Source organism: Dasypus novemcinctus, chromosome X (assembly GCF_030445035.2).
Source record: "Dasypus novemcinctus isolate mDasNov1 chromosome X, mDasNov1.1.hap2, whole genome shotgun sequence".
NCBI classification, from domain to species: Eukaryota; Metazoa; Chordata; class Mammalia; order Cingulata; family Dasypodidae; genus Dasypus; species Dasypus novemcinctus.
The window spans coordinates 26,941,600-26,949,986 of record NC_080704.1 but is presented as its reverse complement, the minus strand read 5'-3'; positions in this window follow the sequence as shown (position 1 = coordinate 26,949,986).

The window sequence follows — 8,387 nt, the reverse complement described above, 5'->3', positions numbered from 1 at the left end:
ATGGAGATTAAGAGCACACATGGTGGAGTCAGCTCTTTTTAAGTTCACATCTGACCTCTAGCACCTTGTAGACTTGGGAAATTTATTTAACCTCTCTGAGCCTTAGTTTATTCATCTATAGATGGGAGGCAATAATACCTCCACCATGTTGTAAAGCTGAAATGATATAAATGTAAAACTTTGAATGTGGGCTAGACTTAGGGACTCAGTTGTGAAGAATATGGTGGAAGTAATGCTTTGTGACTTCTGAGGCTAGGTCATAAAAAGGTTAGCTTCGGGGAGCCGGTGTAGCTCAGTGGTTGAGTGCCGGCTTCCCATGTATGAGGTCCTGGTACCTCCAAAAATGAAAAAGGGTATCTTTTATCTGTCTCATACTTGGATTACTCATTCTGGGGGCTTTTATTTTTCAAAATTTTTATTGAGATAAAAATCACAAAGCATATAATTTACCATTTTCAGGGATATAGTTCAGTGGTTGTTGGTATATTCACAATGTTGTACAACCATCAACACTATGTAATTGCAGAACATTGTCATCCCCTCAAAGGAAATCCCATGCCTGTTAGCAGTCATTCCCAATTCCCCCCTACCCACATTTCCTGACAACCACTAATCTCTGTTTTCTCTCTATAGATTGCCTATTCTGGACATTTCATGTAAATGGAATCTTACAATATGTGGCTTTTTACGTTTGGCTTATTTTACTCAGCATAATGTTTCAAGGTTCACTCACATAGCATGTATCAGTATATCATTCCTTTTTATGACTGAATAATATTCCATTACCTATCCCATTGTATGGATATGTCACATTTGTTTACCCATTCATCAGTTGATGAACTTTTGGGTTGCTTATACTTTTAAGTTATTGTAGATACTGATGCTATGAACATTCGTGTACTGTACAAATTTTTGAGTGAATATATGTTTTCATTTCTGTTTGATCTTTACTTATGAATGGAATTGCTGGGTCATATGGTAATTCTAGATTTAACTTTTTGAATAACTGCCAAACTTGTCTACTGTGTCTGTACCATTTTCCATTCACACCAGCAATGTATGAGAATGCCACTTTATATCCTTGTCAGTACTTGTCACTGTCTATTTTTCTTATTATAGCTATTCTGGTTGGTGTGAAGTGGTATCTCATTGTGGTTTGGTTTGTATTTCCCTAACAACTAATGAAATTGAGCATTTTTTCATGTGCTTTTTTGGCCATTTATATCTTATCTTTGGAGATATGTCTCTTCAAATCCTTTGCCTATTTTATGATTGGGTTGTTTGTCATTTTATTGTTGAGTTGTACAAGTTCTTTATATATTCTGAATATTAAACCCTTATCAGATATATGATTTGCCACTATTTTCTCTCATTTGTAGGTTGTCTTTTCAACCTAATTTACTCCTGAGGCTGCCTTCTTATTGTCCCTTCTGTTAGGGACTGCTCTGCCCCAACTTCTTAACTTCACTTGTATGAGACAGACATTAGTCCCTGTGTCCCTCATCCTCCAGAGGACATATGTCACTCTTTCTGAAGCTTTTTGTCATTTGCTCAAGGCAAGAGGAAGCCATATTTGTCCCTTCCTCATTCTAGGAGGTCATCCAACAAGTTGTGAAGACACTCCAGCAGCTTATGGAGGCTCATGTGAGGAGAAGCCAAGGTCTCCCTTGAATTACCAGTACCCGCTTTCCACCCTTATGAGTGTACAATCTTGGAAGCAGATCTTCCAGCTCCAGGCAATGCAGGTGACTGAAGCCCTGGCTGCCGTGTTGACTGCAGCTTCATGAGATACGTGAGCAGAACCAGCCAGCTTAGCCATTCCCGAATTCCTGACCACAGGAACTGTGAGTTTACTCATTGCTTATTATTATTATTTTAAGCTAAAAATAAAATTTGAAGCCTTAGTACAATTCCAGGTACAAAATATTGTAGCTCTTCGTATTTGTATTGGCTAATGTCATATTCATTTTAAAATGTAGGTGTTGAAAAGAGGGAAAGTAAGCTAAGAGGTCAGTGAATATTAATCAAGCAGACAATCATGAATGGGTGTCCTTAGAGACCTGTGCACTAGACCATTTGAATGTTGAAAGTAGCACCTAGACCAATATGGACATTTCATGTTTCATCATCTGTACATGCAATTAGTGTTTGGTAGGGGGAAAAGATGGGAAAAGGATAGATGTCAGACCTGATTTTCACTTTGATTCACTTTTGGAATGAGCAAGAGAGCACACCCTTGAGTGAAGCATCTCTCTAGCATTCCTTACAAGACACGTGCATGTTCTTTTTGTGTGTGTGTTTGTCAAAATACACCTAACATAAAATTGACCATTTTAACCATTTTAAAGTGTACAATTCAGTGGCGTTTAGTGCATTCACAATGTTGTGCAACTATCCCCTCTATCTAGTTTCAAACATTTTCATCATTGCAAAAGGAAAGCCAGTACCCACTAAGCAGTGGCTTCTGTCTGCACACCCCCAGTCCCTGGCAACCACTAATCTGCTTTCTGTCTCTTTGGATTTGCCTATTCTGGATGTTTCATATAAATCGAGTCATATCATATGTGGCTTTTTGTGTCTGGCTTCTTTCACTTAGGATAATGTTTTCAAGGTTCATCTATATTTGTAGCATGTATGAATATTCGATTCCTTCTTATGACTGAGTAATATTCGGTTGTTTGGATGTATGGCATCTTGTTTATCCATTCTTGAGTTGATAGATATTTGGGTTATTTCTACATTTTGGCTACTCTTAATAATGCTGCTCTGAACATTTGTATACAAGGTTTTGCTTGAACACTTGCTTTTAGTTCTTTTTGGGTACATACTTAGGAGTGGAATTGCTCATTATACGGTAATTCTATGTTTACCTTTTTGAGGAATTGTTAAACGTTTCCACAATGGCTGCCCCATTTTACATTTCTACCAGTTAGTATGAGAGTTCCAATTATTCAACATCATTGCCAACCCTTGTTATTATTATTATTTTTATTGCAGTTGTCCTAGTGGCTATGAAATGGTATCTCGTGGTTTTATTTTTATTTCCCTAATGACTAATGCAGTTGAGATTTTAATGTACTTTTTGACCATTTATATGTCTTTGGAGAAATATGTATGCAAGTTCTTTGCTATTTATGTTTTTTGACTGAGGTGAAATTCACAAAAAACTTAACCATTTAAAAATTTTATTATGGTAATACATATACAGCCTAAAATTAGCCATTTTAGCCATATTTAAGTGCGTAATCCAATAGATTTAATTATATTAACCATGTTGTGCTACCATCACTACCATCCATTATCAAAACTTTTCATCATTCAGAACTGAAAGTCTGTACCCATTAAGCAATAACTCACAATTTCTCCCTTTTCCCTACCCCGGCAAATTCTAATCTACTTCCTGTCTCTATGCATTTGCTTATATTAGATATTTCACATAAGTGGAATCATAGCATATTTGGCCTTTTGTGTCTGGCTTATTTCACTCAGCATAATGTTTTCAAGGTTTATCTGTGTAGTAACATGTGCCATAACTTCATTCCTTTTTATGGCTGAATAATATTCATATATATATATATATATATATATCCACATTTTGTTTATTCATTATTCTATTGATGGACACTTAGGGTACTTCCAACTTTTGGCAGCTGTGAACAATACTGCTGTGAACATTGATGTTTTTGAGATCTAGTAGCTTTCTTTTGGAGTTTTTGGGATTTTCTATATATAGGTTTATGTCATCTGGAGTAGAGATCATTTTACTTATTCCTTCCCAATTTGGATGCCTTTTATTTCTTTTTCTTTCCTAATTGTTCTGGCTAGAACTTCCAGTACAATGTTGAAAAGCAGTGGTAAAAGTGGGCACCCTTGTCTTGTTCCTGATGTTGGGGGGAAAGCTTTCAGTCTTTTGAGTATAATGTTGGCTGTGTGTCTTTCATAAATGCTCTTTTTTCATGTTAAGGAAATTTTACATGATCTTATATTACTGTTATGTTTGTGTTTTTTCTTCATTATAAATTTTAAGCTTCTTCTTATTAATACCTAAGTAATCTATATATTTATATCTCCTAATGGGTATGGTACAGTGTTCTTAGTTCTCAATATTTTTGGTTGAATGAATAATTACTGTGAACACATAAATCTGTAAAATAATAACCTTTCAGAAATTATATAAACTACATGAATAGTTACTAGTCAGCAGAATATTTTGTTTTAAGAGAACTTGGATTACTTAAATATTAAAATATTTTATTTAAAGAGACCTCAAATCCATATATGCCTAAAGCATTAACTCACTAAATATATCTTAACATTATATAACCTATTATCTTTCTAAATGTGGATGATATTGTGAGGACTTTTCAAAAGAGTTGAAATTGCACAGGCCTAATGTTCTAGTTGTGTATTAGTTAGGATACAGGCTAAGCTGTTAAAAACACTCTGGCATAAATAAGAGATGCTAATTTCTCTGTAATGCAAATTCTGAGTGGGAACTTCAGGACTGGTTGTTGGCCTCCACAATGTTGGGGACCTTGGCTCCTGCTCTGCCATCTTAGACAGTTGCCTTCATTCGCACAATCAGAGATTTCTCACCACGATATCTAGCCCCTAGGAGGAGGGACCTGGGGAAGGGGTGCACTGTAAGGGATGCTAAGGTCTGTAGTATTTGTGGAGGCGGGGAGGTGTTTGCCATTTGCTCAGGTAAAACTTCCAACTCTGTGAGAAAAGGGAAATATGAAGGTTGATTTATAACTAGACTACTCTCCCACAGGTAGCTTTACTGTTCATCATATAGAGGCTTAATATTCTAATCAAATTTGGAGTGAATTAGAGTAGAGAATATTGGAGCTTGTACCCTGTCCATTAACTCAGGAGACACAAGTGTGAGGGATCATCATATTGAAGTAATGGCTCTCGTGTGGTTCCTTTTATTTTTTTCTGTTGTTATCTACTAATAATTTTAAATATCCAAGTTGTTTTTATGGCTATGTAAACTCTAAGCTAGTTGGGGATATTACTAGTTCAGTTCAAAGCTATTTGGAGGCTGTGTCCATTGCAGAGTGTCAAAGGGGATAGTGCTCTTGTCAAGAGAGTATTCCCTGGTTATGGAGGACCCAAGAGGAGATTTTGTAGTATTGGAATGTAAAATATCTCTGAAAATGTTCCTGTCTGGGGGTCTATAGTGTCAGTCTTTGCCTTACTCCTTTGATGTGGTGGATGCCACATACTGTTCTGCAGCCAGACCTAAAGGGGTCATATGACTGGGAAGATACTCTGGCACCAGTGTTGAGAAATAAAAAACATACCTTGCAGAAAAAATATCTAACAGGCCACTCCTGCCCCTGCCTCTGTAAATCAGCCTGTGGGAACATGGCCTTGCGGGAGAATATCAAACGAACGACTGCTGCCCCCCACTTTTGTAATCTAACAAACCACTCCTGCCCCTGCTTCTGTAAATCAGCCCACAAAAGCATGACCTTGCACCTGCCTTCTGCTTCTGTAACCCTGCTTACAAGTAATTTCACCTAGCAACGTGTTAGCCAATAAGCGAAAGTTGTGCTGATCCCACATAAAATCCTATATAAACCTATGAAAACTGAAAAATGGGGCTCAGAATATGGAGATTGACTTCCTCTCGGCCCGCACATAATGAATCTGTTCCTCTGCCTCTCTGAGTGCCGTTTGGGTTTCTCTGCCATTCAGAACTCCTGGCTTTGCTACAACATTTGGTTCTCTGACCAGGAAACACAAACGAGCAGGCCCTTTGAGCCTCCGGTTTGTGATCTGTGGGTGCGGCTGGCAGAGATCTCCACATGAATGAGACGGTGCCACCCATCCCCTGGATGGGGCTTCCTTTGGGGGAAGTATCCCTGTGGGCTGCATCCTCCGCCCTGACCTGACTCAGTGGAGAGGTGGATTGAACAACATCAGAAGACACCAGAAAGGTAAGACCCCTGGGTTCTGAGTCCCAGTCAGGCCCATCTCTGGATGGAAGGGGAGACTGATCACCTCCCAGAATCTCAAGATTCGAGACCCCGCATAGAGTAGTCTCTTGGGTGGCACTGTGTAACCTCTGAATGATTGAGTGAATGAGTGGGGACTGCAGAGGCTTGCCTCTGCTGATCCAGTCTGTGGCTCCACAGCCTGTGCTACAGAGTCCTAGTGGGCCCCAACCTGCACTCCATGGCTACATCATAGGGCATAATGGCTAATCCGAACTCTATAAGGACGTCTTAGCTAAGACAAACCTAAGTTCTCACGAGAGACGCGGACAGGCGGGCATCTGAGTAGCCTTGTGAGAGGCTCCCCTCCTTTGTTTGTCCTGCAACACCGGTTCTGGGATGGGATGATCACAATCCAAATTCACAGTCTTAAATTGTATGTTAAAAAACTTCAAGAAAGGCTTTTCCGGGGATTATGGTGTCTGTATGTCCCCCAGAACTCTCTGGACTCTGTGCAAATTGGAGTGGCCTAAGTTTGGTGTTAACTAGCTCTCAGAGGGAACCCTAGATGTAACTAAGGTTCATGCAGTTTGACAGGTAGTCACTGGGACCCCTGGCCACCCTGATCAGTTTCCCTACATCAATTCCTAGTTAGAAATTGCCCAAATCCTGCCCCCTTAGGTTCGATTCTGTGCTGGAAGAAAGGGTCAGAGTAGGGTCCTAGTAACTCAAATGGCCAGACCTCAAAAATCTATTATTCTAAAAAATCTCTAGAAGAAGACCCACTATCCCCACCATATATTCCAGCCATTGCAGAACATCTCCCTGCTCTGGAGCCTCCGCAAGCAGATCTCTCAGAGACTCCTCTACCTTCAGTCTCCCTGGGCCCGTCAGCCCCCACCGAGGGGGATCCTGAAACCCTTTGGCAAAAAAAAGAGACTTCTGTCAGCACAGCCTGTGCTTCAGATACCCCTCCGTAAAACACAGGGTCTAGCCCAGATCAGTGCAGGCGGAACAGCCCAACCCGGGAGGCCAATCCTGTTTTAGCAGCTTTTCACAACTACAGATCTCTTAAACTGAAAGCACCACACTCCTTCATATTCAGAAAAGCCTCAGGTTCTTATCGACCTCATGGAGTCCATTTTCCAAACCCACCGCCCTACTTGGCATGATTGCTGCCTACTCCTCCTAACCCTATTCAATACGAAGGAGAGATGCCGGATCCTCACAAAAGCCAGAAAGTAGGCGCAAGAACAGGCCCCTGCAGGTGTCTTAAAGTCAGAAAAATGGGCTGCGAGAGGTGGCACTGGAAGCTCAACTGGCTTAGGACTTGAACGCAGATCAGGGATGGGCTGCCCTTCAGTGGTATTGAAAAGCCCTCCTCAGGGGGGTACAGGAAGGAGCAAGGCAGTCCACAAACATGTCTAAAACGGCCTCTGTCACTCAAAAACCTGAAAAACCTCTGGGAAATTTTATGAGTGACTCTGCAAAGCCTTCAAATTTATACCCCCTTCAACCCAGAAGTCTCGGAAAGCTAGAGAATAGTCAATGCAGCTTTTGTTGCCCAGGAGGTGCTGGACATCAGATGGAAACTTCAGAAGCTAAACAGGTTCACAGAGGTAAATATCTCCCAGCTCCTCAAAGTTGCAAACAAAGTATTTGTCAATCGGGACAAAACTGCTGAGAGGGAAGCAAAAAAAGCGAATAAAACAGCAGGTCTCCCTGTTAGCAGCAGCCTTAAAAAATCCAGACCAAACCAATAGAGGAAAGCCACCCCAAAAAGGGAGAAATACTTTACCCTGAAATACTCCCCTGCTGCTGGTAAAAAGCCTAACAGGACCCCTGGTTCCTAACCCATACATCTTTTTTTTTTTATAATTGCTTTTTTAAAAAATAATTCTTTTTATTTATTTATTTATTTTATTTCTCTCCCCTTCCCCCCCCCGCCCCAGTTGTCTGTTCTCTGTATCTGTCTGCTGTGTGTTCTTTGTTTGCTTCTCTTGTTGTCAGCGGCATGGGAATCTGTGTCTCTTTTGTTGCGTCATCTTGTTGTGTCAGCTCTCCATGTGTGCGGCACCATTCCTGGGCAGGCTGTACTTTCTTTCATGCTGGGCGGCTCTCCTTACGGGGTGCACTCCTTGTGCGTGGGGCTCCCCTACACGGGGGGCACCCCTGCATGTCAGGGCACTCCTTGTGCGCATCAGCACTGCGCATGGGCCAGCTGCACACGGGTCAAGGAGGCCCGGGGTTTGAACCGTGGACCTCCCATGTGGTAGGCGGATGCCCTAAACCACTGGGCCAAGTCCGCTTCCCTAAACCATACATCTTAATGGGGCAGTTACTGCCTAGGGCTGCCTGGTTTACATGTTTGGATTTAAAGGATGCTTTTTTCTGCCTGTGGGTAAGTAACTCACCAGAGCTAGTCCTTATTTGCTTTTGAAT